Genomic DNA, 19,755 nt, shown 5'->3' with positions numbered 1-19,755 from the left:
CCATGCAGTTTCCATACAATAACTTGCCGCACTTCTCAAGGTTTAACTGTTTGAGCCATCTTTTTTTTTTTATGCTAGGCCTGGTGAGTTTGGATGCATTGCAGGTTAGAAGTAATGTTTCATGTTACATCCATGCCTTAATTTGCATGGTGTATTTATCATATAGACAACTATAGAAAATTATCCACATTCCAGGGTCAGCACTACTGAAAATGTTTTGAATTAATTCTTTAAATATATATTATTTTCCCAAATATACATAACGAGAATTTCATGAGTATGTGTGATACAGTTACTAATTCGTTATAGTCAGTGAAACTTCTTAGAGCAGCATTACCTCTAAATATCCAGTTTTTGTCGGAAAATAAACAGTCTGTAATAAATATCAGCACTAACTTAATCTATCCTCTGAAATCAATCTGTCTATTTATCATCCCAAATCTGCATGTGTATGATGTAGTAATGTACTACACAGACACATATATATTACTAAGTTCTGCACTCACATTCCAGCAAGGACAACAACGGGATGCACTACAACTGGAATCCACAACTGTCGCTCCACAGAAGAAGGGTAGTGTGTGCCTCCCGTGGATTCATTTAGGTCCTTTGTATCCAGTTAATCTATGGGACAGCATGAGCCAGGGCCATCTTAACGTATAGGCACACTGGACAACTGCCCAGGGCCCGATGAATCTAAGGCCTTTCAACAGGGGCTGGACAGATGCCCTTAGGCTGGTGCCTTCAGAACTACATGGGAGGCAGATAGAGAATGCCTATCCACCAATAAAAGTGCTGACAGCCATTCTCTGTGTGAAAGCATGTGGAGAGACAGCATGGGACCGCAGGAGGGGTAATTTATTATTATTTCCCCATTTATTACATGAATGGATAGATAGGGGCCCCAGTGCATTACTTTGCCCAGGCCCTACAATGCTGTTAAGGTGACCCTGCTATTACCGAAATGTTGTTAAGAATATATTACTCATCAAGTAAGCAATTGAACTTTTTGCCTATTGTTTGTAGAGTGCCCTCTCTATATACAGATACCTAGCATCTACTCTATATGGCAGATGTGCATATGGTATTGGGTGAAATATTCTCTCATTATTTGGATAGAAATCCTGTTGAAATAAATAGTCAGTCCAACTACTGAGAACCGCCCTGGTAGCCCAGAGATAGTGGATTAAAAAATGATTCTGGTATAATCTACATCCTCAAAAAACAAAACATGCTTCTGTCAGATACCTGTACACTCTACCTGATTCTGAGTGTAACGCTATGCCGATATTAAAACAAATGGTAAAAATTATTTTGTTTCCGCATGCGTCTGGGTTGCACCACGCATGCATCCTGATTTTGTTTGTACATAGTTACAGAATAATGGGCTAATTCAGTAAGGATAGCAAATTCTGCAAATCAGCAGAATTTGCTATCCTTTGGATTGCATGCTGGGGGCCGCCCATCGCTGGGCAAGGCCGCCCAGCATGCTGACCGGTGCCTCCCCCCGTTACTGAAGCACAAATTGTTAGTGCCTCACAATTTCTGCTTCATCATAAAAAATCTTGATGCCTCCTGCCGGCGCAGCTTAGCTGCGCTCGCAGGAGACCCGGCGCCATCTTACCAATCACGGTGGCTGCGCTTGATATCACACAGCCACCGTGATCACGCCCACGACATACCCCCATTCGCGCCGCACCACCCACCGTTCATGCCACCCCAGCAATGCTCCATCTCCTTCCTGGAAACGGGGCGTTGCCGCCCCCACCCCCAACCGCCTCTGCCTGATTGACAGGCATAGGTGATCACTTTTTCTGCACCCTCCTTCCCTCACAGAAAATGCACCTGTGGGGTCATCATAAAAATTCCGGTTGGATTGCGATTTGCGATCCAACCTGAATTCGCCCCTAAATGTACACGCATCGTAGAAGAAATTTAAAGGGTGTTCCTAGCAATGAATGGGAGGCATCATGAGGGTGGCTAAACAGATGCATGGATATACTGTATCTTATTTGAGTGTCGCGGTGTTTCACACGCATGTTGCTCTAATCTGTTACTTACAGAGATGTACAGCTGCTCACATAGGCGGCCATACTCAGACAGAGAAACTGCACCTGCCATAGGGCTGTTGCAAGATTAGATGGTATGACCTTGGTGCATCTAAAGGCAAACTAGACAGTAATGCAACATCTATAGTCATAGCAAGTGGGTGTCTCAGTCCTTGCACATTCTGATGCACAGATGGGCCTTGTAGCTGCATTAGTACAAGTTGCAGGTACCACTGCAGCAAAAGTTGCAAGCCTGGTCGTTACGGTGTCCACCTCAGCCCCACTGCATGTTGGAGTCTCCCATATATTTTCCACTAGAAATAGAAAGTAAGCAACCCCCTCTCCATAGCTTGGATTATCAGCAGTGATCCTTGACTATAATATACCTCATAATCCATGTTGATGCCACACTATTTGTAAGGCTGTACAGAAGGAAAGTTTAATCAGTGGTTCACTCTATCATTCAAATCAGAATGCAGAACATAAATATCAATTGCTAGGGTCATCCAATATCCAGGGTGTTCTGAACATAAATATCAATTGCTAGGGTCATCCAATATCCAGGGTGTTCTGAACATAAATATCAATTGCTAGGGGCATCCAATATCCAGGGTGTTCTGAACATAAATATAAATTGCTAGGGTCATCCAATATCCAGGGTGTTCTGAACATAAATATCAATTGCTAGGGGCATCCAATATCCAGGGTGTTCTGAACATAAAGAGAAATTGCTAGAGGCATCCAATATCCGAAGTGTTCTGTACACAACTTGTATATGTATGGTAGTATGGATACCCAGAATCACTTCAATCCTCCAGCACTGGAAATGATATTCTTAGCCTTGCAAACATCTGGTACAGCAGCAATTATCAGGTAACATAGGACTCCAGTGTTATATCTACCTCTGATTTGCTACTTGGCCAGTTGTCATAATCTCTGTAACACTATTACACCACTATGGGGTATATTCAATTGTGGTCGAATTGCCGAAATTGTCGAAAAACGGGTCATTTTCGACACAAAAAATAAGAATTTACTTACCGATAATTCTATTTCTCGTAGTCCGTAGTGGATGCTGGGAACTCCGTAAGGACCATGGGGAATAGCGGCTCCGCAGGAGACTGGGCACAAAAGAAAAGCTTTAGGACTACCTGGTGTGCACTGGCTCCTCCCCCTATGACCCTCCTCCAAGCCTCAGTTAGGATACTGTGCCCGGACGAGCGTACACAATAAGGAAGGATTTTGAATCCCGGGTAAGACTCATACCAGCCACACCAATCACACCGTACAACCTGTGATATGAACCCAGTTAACAGCATGATAACAGAGGAGCCTCTGGATAGATGGCTCACAACAACAATAACCCGAATTGTTAACAATAACTATGTACAAGTATTGCAGATAATCCGCACTTGGGATGGGCGCCCAGCATCCACTACGGACTACGAGAAATAGAATTATCGGTAAGTAAATTCTTATTTTCTCTGACGTCCTAGTGGATGCTGGGAACTCCGTAAGGACCATGGGGATTATACCAAAGCTCCCAAACGGGCGGGAGAGTGCGGATGACTCTGCAGCACCGAATGAGAGAACTCAAGGTCCTCCTCAGCCAGAGTGTCAAATTTGTAAATTTTTACAAAGGTATTTGACCCTGACCAAGTAGCAGCTCGGCAAAGTTGTAACGCCGAGACCCCTCGGGCAGCCGCCCAGGATGAGCCCACCTCCCTTGTGGAGTGGGCATTTACAGATTTTGGCTGTGGCAGGCCTGCCACAGAATGCGCAAGCTGAATTGTATTACAGATCCAGCGAGCAATGGTCAGCTTAGAAGCAGGAGCACCCAGCTTGTTGGGTGCGTACAGGATAAACAGCAAGTCAGATTTTCTGACTCCAGCCATCCTGGAAACATATATTTTCAGGGCCCTGACAACGTCTAGCAACTTGGAGTCCTCCAAGTCCCTAGTAGCCGCAGGCACCACAATAGGCTGGTTCAGGTGAAACGCTGACATCACCTTAGGGAGAAACTGAGGACGAGTCCTCAATTCCGCCCTGTCCGAATGGAAAATCAGATAAGGGCTTTTACAGGATAAAGCCGCCAATTCTGACACGCACCTGGCCGAAGCCAGGGCCAACAGCATGACCACTTTCCATGTGAGATATTTTAAATCCACAGATTTAAGCGGTTCAAACCAATGTGATTTGAGGAACCCCAAAACTACATTGAGATCCCAAGGTGCCACTGGAGGCACAAAAGGAGGCTGTATATGCAGCACCCCCTTGACAAACGTCTGAACTTCAGGAACTGAAGCCAGTTCTTTCTGGAAGAAAATCGACAGGGCCGAAATCTGAACCTTAATGGATCCCAATTTGAGGCCCATAGACACTCCTGTTTGCAGGAAATGCAGGAATCGACCCAGTTGAAATTCCTCCGTTGGGGCCTTCCTGGCCTCGCACCACGCAACATATTTTCGCCAAATGCGGTGATAATGTTTTGCGGTTACATCCTTCCTGGCTTTGATCAGGGTAGGGATGACTTCCTCCGGAATGCCTTTTTCCTTCAGGATCCGGCGTTCAACCGCCATGCCATCAAACGCAGCCGCGGTAAGTCTTGGAACAGACAGGGTCCTTGCTGGAGCAGGTCCCTTCTTAGAGGTAGAGGCCACGGGTCCTCTGTGAACATCTCTTGAAGTTCCGGGTACCAAGTCCTTCTTGGCCAATCCGGAGCCACGAGTATAGTTCTTACTCCTCTCCGTCTTATAATTCTCAGTACCTTGGGTATGAGAGGCAGAGGGGGGAACACATACACTGACTGGTACACCCACGGTGTTACCAGAGCGTCCACAGCTATTGCCTGAGGGTCCCTTGACCTGGCGCAATACCTGTCCAGTTTTTTGTTGAGGCGGGACGCCATCATGTCCACCTTTGGTTTTTCCCAACGGTTTACAATCATGTGGAAGACTTCTGGGTGAAGTCCCCACTCACCCGGGTGGAGGTCGTGCCTGCTGAGGAAGTCTGCTTCCCAGTTGTCCACTCCCGGAATGAACACTGCTGACAGTGCTATCACATGATTTTCCGCCCAGCGAAGAATCCTTGCAGCTTCTGCCATTGCCCTCCTGCTTCTTGTGCCGCCCTGTCTGTTTACGTGGGCGACTGCCGTGATGTTGTCCGACTGGATCAGCACCGGCTGACCCTGAAGCAGAGGTCTTGCTTGGCTTAGAGCATTGTAAATGGCCCTTAACTCCAGGATATTTATGTGAAGTGATGTCTCCAGGCTTGACCACAAGTTTCTTCCCTGTGTGACTGCTCCCCAGCCTCGCAGGCTGGCATCTGTGGTCACCAGGACCCAGTCCTGAATGCCGAATCTGCGGCCCTCTAGAAGATGAGCACTCTGCAACCACCACAGGAGGGACACCCTTGTCCTTGGTGACAGGGTTATCCGCCGATGCATCTGAAGATGCGATCCGGACCATTTGTCCAGCAGGTCCCACTGGAATGTTCTTGCGTGGAACCTGCCGAATGGGATTGCTTCGTAAGAAGCCACCATTTTTCCCCAGGACCCTTGTGCATTGATGCACTGAGACTTGGCCTGGTTTTAGGAGGTTTCTGACTAGCTCGGATAACTCCCTGGCTTTCTCCTCCGGGAGAAACACCTTTTTCTGGACTGTGTCCAGGATCATCCCTAGGAATAGAAGACGTGTCGTCGGGATCAGCTGCGATTTTGGGATATTGAGAATCCAACCGTGCTGCCGCAACACTACTTGAGATAGTGCTACCCCGACTACCAACTGTTCCCTGGATCTTGCCCTTATCAGGAGATCGTCCAAGTAAGGGATAATTAAAACTCCTTTCCTTCGGAGGAGTATCATCATTTCGGCCATTACTTTGGTAAAGACCCGGGGTGCCGTGGACAATCCAAACGGCAGCGTCTGAAACTGATAGTGGCAGTTCTGTACCACAAACCTGAGGTACCCTTGGTGAGAAGGGTAAATTGGGACATGGAGGTAAGCATCCTTGATGTCCAGAGACACCATATAATCCCCTTCTTCCAGGTTCGCAATCACCGCTCTGAGTGACTCCATCTTGAATTTGAACCTCTGTATGTAAGTGTTCAAGGATTTCAGATTTAAAATAGGTCTCACCGAGCCGTCCGGCTTCGGTACCACAAACAGCGTGGAATAATACCCCTTTCCCTGTTGCAGGAGGGGTACCTTGATTATCACCTGCTGAGAATACAGCTTGTGAATTGCTTCCAATACCGCCTCCCTGTCGGAGGGAGACATCGGTAAAGCAGACTTTAGGAAACGGCGAGGGGGAGACGTCTCGAATTCCAATTTGTACCCCTGAGATACCACCTGAAGAATCCAGGGGTCCACTTGTGAGTGAGCCCACTGCGCGCTGAAATTCTTGAGACGGGCCCCCACCGTGCCTGAGTCCGCTTGTAAAGCCCCAGCGTCATGCTGAGGACTTGGCAGAAGCGGGAGAGGGCTTCTGTTCCTGGGAACTGGCTGTTTGCTGCAGCCTTTTTCCTCTCCCTCTGCCACGGGGCAGAAATGAGGAGCCTTTTGCCCGCTTGCCCTTATGGGGCCGAAAGGACTGCGCCTGATAATACGGCGTCTTCTTATGTTGGGAGGCTACCTGGGGTAAAAATGTGGATTTCCCAGCAGTTGCCGTGGCCACTAGGTCTGATAGACCTACCCCAAATAACTCCTCCCCTTTATAAGGCAATACTTCCATATGCCTTTTGGAATCCGCATCACCTGACCACTGCCGCGTCCATAACCCTCTTCTGGCAGAGATGGACAGCGCACTTACTCTTGATGCCAGTCGGCAAATATCCCTCTGTGCATCACGCATATATAAAAATGCATCTTTTAAATGCTCTATAGTCAGTAATATACTGTCCCTATCTAGGGTATCAATATTTTCAGTCAGGGAATCCGACCAAGCCACCCCAGCACTGCACATCCAGGCTGAGGCGATTGCTGGTCGCAGTATAACACCCGTGTGAGTGTATATACATTTTAGGATATTCTCCTGCTTTCTGTCAGCAGGTTCCTTTAGGGCGGCCGTATCAGGAGACGGTAGTGCCACCTGTTTAGACAAACGTGTGAGCGCTTTATCCACCCTAGGGGGTGTTTCCCAACGTGCCCTATCCTCTGGCGGGAAGGGGTATGATGCCAATAACCTTTTAGGAATGATCAGTTTTTTATCGGGGGAAACCCACGCTTCATCACACACTTCATTTAATTCTTCAGATGCAGGAAAAACTACAGGTAGTTTTTTCTCACCAAACATAATACCCTTTTTAGTGGTACTTGTACTATCAGAAATGTGTAAAACATTTTTCATTGCCTCAATCATGTAACGTGTGGCCCTACTGGAAGTCACATTCGTCTCTTCATCGTCGACACTGGAGTCAGTATCCGTGTCGGCGTCTGTATCTGCCATCTGAGGTAACGGGCATTTTAGAGCCCCTGATGGCCTTTGAGACGCCTGGACAGGCACAAGCTGAGTAGCCGGCTGTCTCATGTCATCAACCGTCTTTTGTAAAGAGCTGACACTGTCACGTAATTCCTTCCATAAGCCCATCCACTCAGGTGTCGACTCCCTAGGGGGTGACATCTCTATTACAGGCAATTGCTCCGCCTCCACATCATTTTCCTCCTCATACATGTCGACACAATCGTACCGACACACAGCACACACACAGGGAATGCTCTGATAGAGGACAGGACCCCACTAGCCCTTTGGGGAGACAGAGGGAGAGTATGCCAGAACACACCAGAGCGCTATATATATACTGGGATAACACTATAAAGAGTGTTTTTCCCTTATAGCTGCTATTTATATTATTACTGCGCCAAATTAGTGCCCCCCCTCTTGTTTTACCCTTTTCTGTAGTGCAGGACTGCAGGGGAGAGTCAGGGAGACGTCCTTCCAGCGGAGCTGTGAGGGAAAATGGCGCCAGTGTGCTGAGGAGATAGGCTCCGCCCCCTTCTCGGCTGACTCTTCTCCCGCTTTTTGCTGTATTCTGGCAGGGGTTAATATACATCCATATAGCCCTGGGGGTTATATGTGATGTATATTCGCCAGCCAAGGTGTTTTTATTGCTGCTCAGGGCGCCCCCCCCTAGCGCCCTGCACCCTCAGTGACCGGAGTGTGAAGTGTGCCTGAGGAGCAATGGCGCACAGCTGCAGTGCTGTGCGCTACCTTGTTGAAGACTGATGTCTTCTGCCGCCGATTTTCCGGACCTCTTCTTGCTTCTGGCTCTGTAAGGGGGCCGGCGGCGCGGCTCTGGGACCGGACTCCGAGGCTGGGCCTGTGTTCGGTCCCTCTGGAGCTAATGGTGTCCAGTAGCCTAAGAAGCCCAAGCTGGCTGCAAGCAGGCAGGTTCGCTTCTTCTCCCCTTAGTCCCTCGATGCAGTGAGCCTGTTGCCAGCAGGTCTCACTGAAAATAAGAAACCTAAAACTAACTTTTTCTAAGAAGCTCAGGAGAGCCCCCTAGATTGCACCCTGCTTGGTCGGGCACAAAAATCTAACTGAGGCTTGGAGGAGGGTCATAGGGGGAGGAGCCAGTGCACACCAGGTAGTCCTAAAGCTTTTCTTTTGTGCCCAGTCTCCTGCGGAGCCGCTATTCCCCATGGTCCTTACGGAGTTCCCAGCATCCACTAGGACGTCAGAGAAAACCTGTCGAATTTGATTCGACAATTCAATATAGTACTTTTCGACAAAAAACCTGCCGTTTCATTTTCGACTTTTTGCAATTCGACATTTTTGCAATTCAACATGTCTGCAATGTTAAAATGCGGCTTTCCGACAAAAGTATATTCAATTGAAGAATGTCGATTCGACAACAGTGCTTTTCGACAGTCATTTCGTCAATTTCATTCCGCCTCTTTTTTCTGTCGTGATCTAATATTTTTTTTTTAAAACATGTATTTTTTGGTGCTTTTTGATTGCTAATAGCCTATCTATTTATATTTGAAGGGATTATCTACTTGGTTTGTCTATTTAGGAGCCACAATTATTATTTAATCAATTTTTTTTAAATAATATATATATTTTTTTTACTAACAACAATAATATGGAGAGATCAGTGCATGTTTTTCAGTTGGAAGGAGTGATAAAAGTGTTAAAATTCCTGAAACAAAATGCGTGGGGTCCCCCTCCTAAGCATAACCAGCCTCGGGCTCTTTGAGCTGGACCTGGTTGTAAAAATACGGGGGAAAAATTGACTGTGGTACCCCCATATTTAAACAACCAGCACCGGGCTCTGGTCCTGGTGCAAAAAATACGGGGGACAGAAGACGTAGGGGTCCCCCGTATTTTTTCCACCAGCACCGGGCTCCACTAGTCATAGAGATAATGCCACAGCCGGGGGACACTTTTATATAGGTCCCTGCGGCCGTGGCATTAAATCCCCAACTAGTCACCCCTGGCCGGGGTACCCTGGAGGAGTGGGGACCCCTTAAATCAAGGGGTCCCCCCTCCAGCCACCCAAGGGCCAGGGGTGAAGCCCGAGGCTGTCCCCCCATCCAAGGGCGGCGAATGGGGGGCTGATAGCCTTTTGTGACAAAAAAAAAGAATATTATTTTTTGTAGCAGAACCACAAGTCCCAGCAAGCCTCCCCCGCAAGCTGGTACTTGGAGAACCACAAGTACCAGCATGCAGGGGGAAAACGGGCCCGCTGGTACCTGTAGTTCTACTTCAAAAAAAATACCCAAATAAGAACACAACACACACACCGTGACAGTACAACTTTATTACATACATGCACACCTACATACACACATACTTACCTATGTTGACACGAAGCTGTCAGTCCTCCAGTAGAATCCAGGGGTACCTGTAAATGAAATTATACTCACAAACAATCCAGTGTAGATTGGTCCTCTTCTTTATTTGTAATCCACGTACTTGGTAAAAAAAAGAAGAGCCCGAACCACGCACTGAAAGGGGTCCCATGTTTACACATGAGACCCCTTTCCCCGACTGGCGGGACCCCCCGTGACTGCTGTCAAAGAGGGTCCCTTAAGCCAATCAGGGAGCGCCACGTCATGGCACTCTGCTGATTGGCTGTGCACGCCTGAACTGTCAGTCAGGCGGCGCACTCGAGATACAATGCAGCGTGTAGGCGCTCCATTATATCCAATGGTGGGAACTTTGCGGTCAGCGGTAGACCGCGAGGTTATGTGGGGTCACTATTGTGGTCTACCGCAGACCGCAAAGTTCCCACCATTGGATATAATGGAGCGCCTATGCGCTACATTGTATCTCGAGTGCGCCGTCTGACTGACAGTTCAGGTGCGCACAGCCAATCAGGAGAGTGCCATGACATGGCGCTCCCTGATCTGCTGAAGACAGCAGTCACGGGGGGTCCCGCCAGTCGGGGAAAGGGGTCCCATGTGTAAACATGGGACCCCTTTCAGTGCGTGGTTTGGGTTCTTCATTTTTTTTTTTTACCAAGTACGTGGATTACAAACAAGAAGAGGACCGATCTACACAGGATTGTTGTGAGTATAATTTTTATTTACAGGTACCCCCTGGATTCTACTGGAGAAGAGGACCGACTGCTTCATGTCAACATAGGTAAGTATGTGTGTATGTAGGTGTGCATGTATGTAATAAAGTTGTATTGTCACTGTGTCTGCATTGTGGTTTTTTTTTGGGTATTTCTCTGGCTGGGTCCACAGGTTATCCACAGGATAAACATTGGGATATGACGGAGCGACAGCGGAAATGGCACCAAACGGTCACGAGCTTTCTGGCCTCCCAGGATGCATCGGGGCTTCACCATATAATCCTGCCCACTGACTCAGTCAAATCAGTTTTTTGTTTGGTGCGGCAGGAGCCGGACCATGGTCACAGGGCTGCTGTTAGTAAAGCAGCCTAAAGCTTTTATTATTTTATTTTTATAGTCTTACTATGTTTTTTGAGTGACTTTTCTTAATAGCGTCTTAAACACATACTAGAAAGAGTCGCTCCAAAAACTCCCCACCGGGTCGCAACAACGCTTACCTTCGCGGTACAGTGCTGTCTCGACGGGCGTCTGTGTCGGATGTTCTAGCAGGTCCAGCAGACATAACCATGCTGTGGCCGGAGCATGGGGAGAAGGTAAGTCTATGGATTTCCTCTTACTAGGGGTTCCGGACACAGCTACACTATTGGTGGAGACTACAAACAGTGTGTTGATGCGCCGAACACTCCCAGGTGCGACAGCGCTATGCTTTGGGGATCATAGGCGCCAGGAATAGGTAGAGGCCGCGATCCTTAAAGTTTAAGTAAACAGGGGGAATTAGACGCTCTCCTGGCCGCCCCTCCCCCAAGTTCATGACCAGTTTCCGCGCGTCTCCTGTCCATAAACTGAATGACCTCACTTCCATCTCAGACGCTACCACGAGGGTCCTCGGTCGCAGCTTAGACGCCGAGGTTGTGTACACTAGAAATTGCCGGACCGAGTCGCAGGCCTTAGCGTCTGCATAAACGTGGCATTCACTGAGCATCCGTGTCCGTTAGTGAGCGTCCGTGTCGCTTATCAGTTATCAGAATGGCAGTGTACACCAGTAGCGTCTGAATCCACTCAGCGTCTTGCTAGCATATTTGATGGATATGGAAGTGTGGTGAGTCTCCCTGTATCCCGCTCTCCAGAGGAAGGGTATACAGTACTAAAAATTCTCTCTACTTGTTAGTATGAATTGTTAATTTTGGTACATATTGCATATTGTTGTTTCTGCATGTTATGTTTGAAAAAAACAGTTAAAAACAGAAATACAATTTTCCTACTTACTTGTAAGTTATTATGATGGTGATTGTATTCTCATATGACAATGTTTAATGCTTTAACATGTGACTGACTGCTAGTATGTATGCTGACTTTTTTATGTTGTCAGTCCTGTTCTGAACCTCAGTTCAGGTGCACGGTTGTGGTCAGATTGATCTCACTTCTATATATCTATATATAGGTGATTTTCAGTCACAAATTGTGTAGTCATAAACCTGAATATTACCATGTCTGTGAGCGGCAAAAGTGACGAGGAGAATTTATCAGGCACTCCTACATCCCTAACATGTTTATCTTGTAAAACAGGGTTAATTGGTATAGGCCAGTTGGTCACTTATGAGGGGTTATGTGTGAACTGTTTTGCTTTTCAGCAAAGTAAAAAACAGGAATTGGTTCAACAACCAGCAGAGCCACCATGGAGTATGTTCGCACAGACTTTGTCTTCAATAGCGGACAGGTTAACTCCGGCAGCACCACCCCAGGGGATAGGTTACACTATTAACCCATACATGCAGCTCCCTTCCTACGGTTTGGTTCCAGTAGCCTCTACAAGTAACCAAGGGACAGGTAAGACTAAGACAGATGCGTCTATGTGGCAGACTACACAAGATGATACAACAGATGATGATACAGTATATTCAAATACTCCGTATGATGATTAGTCACAGAGTTTTAGTTCAGAGGATGTAGCTGAACTTATTGATGCTATAAAGGCTGTTCTCTCTTTGGAGGAATCAGCCAAAACAGTGTCAAAATCTAAAGCACCTGTGTTTAAACGAACAAAGACAGTTAAAACTGAATTGCCAGGGTCAGATGATCTGACGGAAATGATGGAAGAATCTTGGGCGACGGCCAGTAAAAAGTATAAGATTCCAAAAAAATGGAATTCTTATTATCCATTTCCAGCTGTGGATTGTTCGAAAAGAGAAGTTCCTCCGAAAGTAGATGCACATGTACTGTGACTTGTGCATAAATCTGCCTTACCACTGTCATCTACCTCACTAAATGATGTCACAGACAGAAGGGTAGATAGCTTCTTGAATAATATATTTTCTCTCTCAGGAGCAGTGGTAAGACCTGCTATGGCTTCGGCCTGGATATTAAAGGCAATGGGCGAATGGATAGAGGAACTAGAGAATGGCCTCTCTCCTCTTAATAGGGAGCAAGAGTATCATTTAAGGCGTTTAAGACAAGCTGCCCAATATTTGGAAGAAGCAGCAATTGATATGGGTACGATTGCTTCTAAAGCATCAGCCTTGACAGTAGCCGCTCGTAGAGCAGTTTGGCTATGTTCTTGGAAAGCAGATGTTGAATCCAAGAAAGAATTAGAAGCATTGCCTTTCATTGGTAATATATTGTTTGGAAAACAATTGTCTGATATTCTAGAATCGGAAGCTGAATCGAAGAAGGTCAGATTTCCGGCTAGTTATAACCCTAAGACTAAGGGTTCAAAGTTTCAGCCATTTCGATGGCAAGGCAAAGCGAAAGCTAAAGAGGAGTCTAAGCAACCCCAGTCCAATAGATCGGCATGGGGTAGGAAGCAATGGGCTTGTAGAAAGCCAGCTTCCAAGCCTGAACAGAAACCATCAGCCTGAAGAGACGGGCCTCCGCCTGGAGGACTCCAGGGTTGGGGGCCGACTCCTTCATTTTGCACACATATGGCAACAGTCGCAACAGATGCTTGGGTGCAGAAGGTGGTATCTCACGGGTATGGGTTCTCATTCAGGAGGCAACCTCCTCAAAGATTTTTTTGCACCAGCCCGTCTCGTATAGAGTCGAAGGCCAATGCCCTGCAAGAAGCAGTCCAAAAATTACTGCAGTCAGGTGTGATTGTCCCAGTACCTTCATCACAAAGGGGACAGGGTTTTTACGCCATTCTATTTTTGATTCAGAAGCCAAATGGGTCACTTCGACCAATTCTCAATCTCAAAATTTTTAACAAATACATTTGGATTCCAAGGTTCCACATGGAGACATTACGCTCCATAATGTTGGCTATGGAACCGGGAGATTACATGGTATCTCTGGATATACAGAATGCTTACCTACATGTGCCTATAGCACGGTCGCATCAGTGTTACCTCAGGTTTGCCATCCTCCAGGAACATTTTCAGTTCCAAGCCTTGCCCTTCGGGCTAGCAACAGCACCCAGGGTGTTTATCAAAATTATGGTGGTGATGGCAGCTTATCTCCGCAAGCTGGGGATAAGAATATTTCCATACCTCGATGACCTGTTAATCCTAGCACATTCGCAGGAGTTACTTTTGAGCCATCTTCAACAGACAGTAGTTTGTTTACAGAGACACGGGTGGCTCATAGACTGGGAAAAGTCGTCTCTGAATCCGTCACAGCGGATGGTTCATGTGGGGGCCATATTGGATTCAGGTCTACAGAAAGTTTTCTTACCAGAGAAAAAGATAGTCAAGGTGCAGGTCATGACTCAGGAAGCATTGCACACTCAATGTCAGTCCATGCAGCAATGCGACTGTTGGGTCTGATTGTATCAACCTTAGACATGGTGGAATATGTGCAATTCCACTCCAGACCATTACAGCACCTTATTCTGACCAAATGGAACGGAAATCATCAGACAATAAAAAAGCAGATGATAAAGTTTCCGGTAAACATAAAAAGGTCTCTAGCGTGGTGGCTACAGACAGACCATTTAAACAAGGGGAGACCCTTTTGGATAAAAGAATAGAAAGTCCTGACAACAGATGCCAGTCTTCAAGGCTGGGGAGCGGTACTCGAAAGCCTTTGGTTCCAGGGAAAATGGTCCATAAGGGAAGGTCGCCTGCCAATAAATCTGTTGGAAATAAGGGCCATTTATATGGCTGTAGTTCAGGCAAAGGACAGTCTGCAAGGAAGACTGGTCCAGATTCGCTCAGACAATGCAACAGCAGTAGCGTACCTCAATCATCAGGGAGGAACTCACAGCAAAAGATTGATGGAGGAAGTAACTCCCATACTAATATTGGCAGAGCTCCATCTTCCAGCATTGTCAGCAGTGTTTGTTCCAGGTGTACTTAACTGGGAAGTGGATTTTCTCAGTCGACACACCATTCAGGAAACCAAATGGGCGTTACACCCAGAAGTGTTTCAGACAATAGGGAACAGATGGTGTCTACTGGAGATAGATCTCATGGTGTTTCATCTAAACAACAAAGTTCCGAGGTACGGATCAAGAACAAAGGATCCCGGAGCGGTCCTTGTAGACGCACTGTCCGTAAAATGGAAATTTCATCTGGCATATCTGTTCCCTCCAATCTCTCTGTTACCCAGAGTAGTGAGAAAAATAAAGCAAGCAAAGGGAGCCATAATTCTAATAGCTCCAGCTTGGCAAAGAAGGTATTGGTACACAGATCTACTGAGAATGTCCGTGGAAGCACCGATACTGCTCCCTCAACGTCCAGATCTGCTAATGCAGGGTCGTTGTTGTCACAGCCATCTGGATCGTCTGTCTGACAGCGTGGCTGTTGAAACCTCTATCTTAGAAGCTAGAGGATTTTCAAAACAAGTAATTCAAACTATGCTTAGAGCAAGAAAGCCTTCTTCAGCTCGTATTTATCATCGAATATGGCAAGCCTATATTCATTGGTGTAGTGAAAAAAGTTTGAATCCAAGATCTTTTAAAGTATCCAGGATTTTGGATTTCCTTCAAGCAGGATTGGATAAGGGGTTGAAAGTAGCTTCCTTGAGAGTTCAAGTATCAGCATTAACTGTATGGTTTCAGCGAAAGATTGCGGATTTACAGGATATACGTACTTTTTCAGGGAGTTGTACACATTCAACCTCCATTTGTTCCTCCTGCAGCTCCCTGGGATTTGAATCTAGTTCTTAAATTCCTTCAGGGACCTCCGTTTGAACCACTTAAGAGAGCAGATCTTAAATGGTTAATGGCTAAAGTACTCTTTCTAGTGGCAATGGCCTCAGCTAGAAGAGTATCAGATTTGGGAGCGCTGTCGTGTAAGTCTCCTTTCCTAAGTTTTTTTCCAGATAAAGCAGTTCTCAGAACTAGATCTGGTTATCTTCCGAAGGCGGTTTCAAAGTTTCACCTTAATGAAGAGATTGTAGTCCCAGCTTTTCAGGTATTTGGACTTTCTGTGGGAGAAGCGTCGCTGGACGTAGTCCGAGCATTAAGAATCTACATAGATCGTACTAGTGCCATCAGAAAAACAGACTCTCTCTTCATCCTTTATGGATTTCATAGAAGAGGATGGCCTGCTAGTAAACAGAAGCTGGCAAAATGGCTCCGAATGGTAATATCAGAAGCTTATTCTCATGCAGATCTCCCTACTCCGGCTAATGTCTCTGCTCACTCTACATGTAAGGTAGGTCCTTCATGGGCAGCACAACAGGGTGCTTCAGTAGAACAGATTTGTAAGGCAGCCACATGGTCTTCCATAAACACATTCATCAGACATTATGCCTTGGATACTATTGCCTCTCACGGCGCAGAATACGGGCGAAAGGTCCTCCTGTGTAATCAGGAGCGTCCCCACCACTAAAACTGGCTTTGGGAATCCCAATGTTATCCTGTGGATAACCTGTGGACCCAGCCAGAGAAATAGACGTTATGGTAAGAACTTACCGTTGATAACGTGATTTCTCTTATGTCCACAGGTATCCACAGGGGTCCCACCCTGACGCACCTGATTTGAGGATCTTGACAATCACTAAACCTCTTCCCTCTTGTATGGAAGGGTGTGTATGTGTTCTTATCGCCTAAATAGGTTTCTACCTGATGCTCCTGCCTAATCGCTGTGGAAAGAACTGATTTGACTGAGTCAGTGGGCGGGATTATATGGTGAAGCCCCGATGCATCCTGGGAGGCCAGAAAGCTCGTGACCGTTTGGTGCCATTTCCGCTGTCGCTCCGGCATATCCCAATGTTATCCTGTGGATACTGTGGACATAAGAGAAATCACGCTATCAACAGTCAACAGTAAGTTCTTACCATAATGTCTATTTTTTTGTAGTAGAACTACAGGTACCAGCGGGCCCGTTTCCCCCCCCCGCATGCTGGTACTTGTGGTTCTCCAAGTACCAGCTTGCGGGGGAGGCTTGCTGGGACTTGTGGTTCTGCTACAAAAGACAATATTCTTTTTTTTGTCACAAAAGGCTATCAGCCCCCCATCCGCCGCCCTTAGATGGGGGGGACTGCCTCGGGCTTCACCCCTGGGCCTTTGGTGGCTGGAGGGGGGGACCCCTTGATTTAAGGGGTCCCCACTTCTCCAGGGTACCCGGGCCAGGGGTGACTAGTCGGGGATTTAATGCGACGGCCGCAGGGACCTATATAAAAAGTGTCCCCCGGCTGTGGCATTTATCTCTCTGACTAGTGGAGCCCGGTGCTGGTGGAAAAAATACGGGGGACCCCTACGTCTTTTGTCCCCCATATTTTTTGCACCAGGACCAGGCGCAGAGCCCGGTGCTGGTTGTTTAAATATGGGGGAACCACAGTAAATTTTTCCCCCATATTTTTACAATCAGGACCGGCTCAAAGAGCCCGAGGCTGGTTATGCTTAGGAGGGGGGACCACGCGCATTTTTTTTCAGGATTTATTGAACACTTTGTAATGTCCATGAAGTCGAATCCAAACCGCCCACTATTCGTCAATTGGTCCGTTTTTCGACAGGGGGACTGTCGAATCCGTTATTTATTGAATATGTCGAATTCGGGTCCCGGCGGGAGGGTTTCGCCTGTCGAATCCAAAAACGGTCAAATTCACGCCGGAATTTGACCGCAATTGAATATACCCCTATATCTTTCATCAGATTTATATGCAAGTTTGTTAATTGTCTAGCTTGACTCTAAGTAGTCATAAAAAACCATTCAGTTTCCTAACCAATTTTCAGTATTAGCGCTTTGGCCTTACCAAAGTTATTCAAATTAATAAAAATATTTAATTTGCAAACTATAAATGTGATCATTTAAAAAAATATGCTTAAATGTGTTTTTCTGCTTATATTGCTAATTCATTTTATAGCTAATTAAGGACCTGAAGCTGCTACATTATAAAATGCTGTTCATTATTGTATAATGTAGCGTAACAAGACACATTAGATAGTTGTATTTGTTTACTTTTTAATGTTTGTTTTCCATTGCTTATTCACAATGAAAAAAATGAATTATTATTTCTAATTACCGTACTAATCAAAGCTGGTAAAATATAAAAGTTTACTCTGTAATTGAAACTTCAAAAAGAAATACGGTTTTCATAATTTTGTAATTTAAACTTTAAAAAGGATTACGGTTTTCATAATTTTACATTTTATATTTTAATTAGAATCTTTGTTCCAGGGTACTGGGTTTTTGTTTCTTAAACCCCAAAATGTCATTGTGCCGTTGCTGTTCCCCTGAAAAGAGATGCTCCCTATAGAATGTATTGGTGCTCTGGCAATCAGTGTACGCCAAAAACAGATTCTGACCCACAGGTTGCACACCACTGATTTAGTGCACGTTTTGTCCAAAACTACTTCAGCCTGATATTAAGAGGGCAAAGGGAATTAGGTACAGTGTGACTATGAAACACATGATTGCATGGGGGACTCAATCGTTACTTTTAAGACTGGGCTAGATAAATTCCTAATGTATAAGGATACAGGGTTATGGGGGGTAAATCATGCACTAATATAAAAAATAAATAAATAAATAAATAAAAGACGAATGGACGTAACGGCTAAACATTCACCACAGTTAATATTAGTTTTAAAATATTACAGTATTGGAGATCACTAACAGGTTGAACTTGATGGACAAATTCTCTTTTTTCAACCTCAGAAACTGTTACTGTGTTACTATATTTGGTGCCTTTTAACACAAAATAATAAGCTAAAAATCCACCTGCGCTGAGTAAGTTGCAGTCCTGCCTAGGAGAAGGCTGCTTCCATCTTAATGCAAAAGGGACAAGAAAAGTAAAAGAGCTCATGAGGTTTACATATGAAAATCAATAAACCTTTGAAAGCAAATACAATATTAATATATCAAATATATACTTTTTCTTAGTCTATTACTTTTATAACAATTCCTTCACGACAAAAGTACTAACCCTAAGTACTTATTACACTATTAACAAATTATTACACAAAACTTAGGAAAAGCAAACATAGGAATTGCTACCTCTGGCGACGCGTCTGTGTCGCACTAGGAATCTAGCACCATATGATACAAAAGGGATAGATGTACTGTATGAGGAAACCTTTCAAGTTAACAAAAATCATATATGTAAATGTACAGCCCTGACAAAAGACGCAATGGAGCATCAAAATGCTTTGGCGTAAGTGGAGTCGGAATCTGGGTTTACCAGATTAAAAAGTCAGCTGGAGAGCGTTCTGACTCAGGACTTCATGCACCCAGAGCTGGCATACTTTTTGTGGACTTTAAAACATTTATCTGGTAAGCAGGTTATACCGCCTGTTGTAGGATTCAGTCAGGGTCCCGATGGTCATAACCCTGGATGTTTAAATACCAGCGTTTGGGGGAGGGGGAGGTTAGGTTTAGTCAGCAGGGGGAGGGATAGGGATAGGCATAGGCTGTGGGTTAGGGATAGGCTGTGTATAGTATTTATACTATTGTTTTTTTCTCCAGTTTGTAAGAGTGTGTATATAATTGTTACTTGCACCTTCAACACCTATCCTTTTCTGGTAAAATGTATAACCATGTTATCGTCCTTCAGTTACTGGGTAATGTTTGGTTTCTAATATTCCCTTGAGGTAAGATATTTCTTAAGGTTTACCCTGCCCGTTAAACTTCTGGCACAATGAGTCCCAAACAAAGCCATCTAAACCTTAACTTACAGACAGATGATCCCTGAATACTTAGCAGATATCTGAAGCCGTTTTTAACAAGATTGGTGAAAGATTAAACAGTACACCTCCAAGAGAAGTCAGTTGACCCCTGAATGTTGAAAAGGAATAACCAGTTGTATAAT

The 19,755-nt window shown here is 45.6% G+C and overlaps 1 protein-coding gene across 7 annotated transcripts in view; it reads left to right on the top strand.

Moving 5' to 3' along the window:
• Nucleotides 1-19,755, top strand: part of TBC1D32 (TBC1 domain family member 32) — an 851,129-nt gene that overhangs the window by 764,894 nt on the left and 66,480 nt on the right. The gene's annotated exons all lie outside the window — the stretch shown is intronic.

Source organism: Pseudophryne corroboree, chromosome 4 (assembly GCF_028390025.1).
Source record: "Pseudophryne corroboree isolate aPseCor3 chromosome 4, aPseCor3.hap2, whole genome shotgun sequence".
Taxonomy (NCBI): Eukaryota; Metazoa; Chordata; class Amphibia; order Anura; family Myobatrachidae; genus Pseudophryne; species Pseudophryne corroboree.
This window is presented reverse-complemented; position numbering and strand designations above follow the sequence as displayed.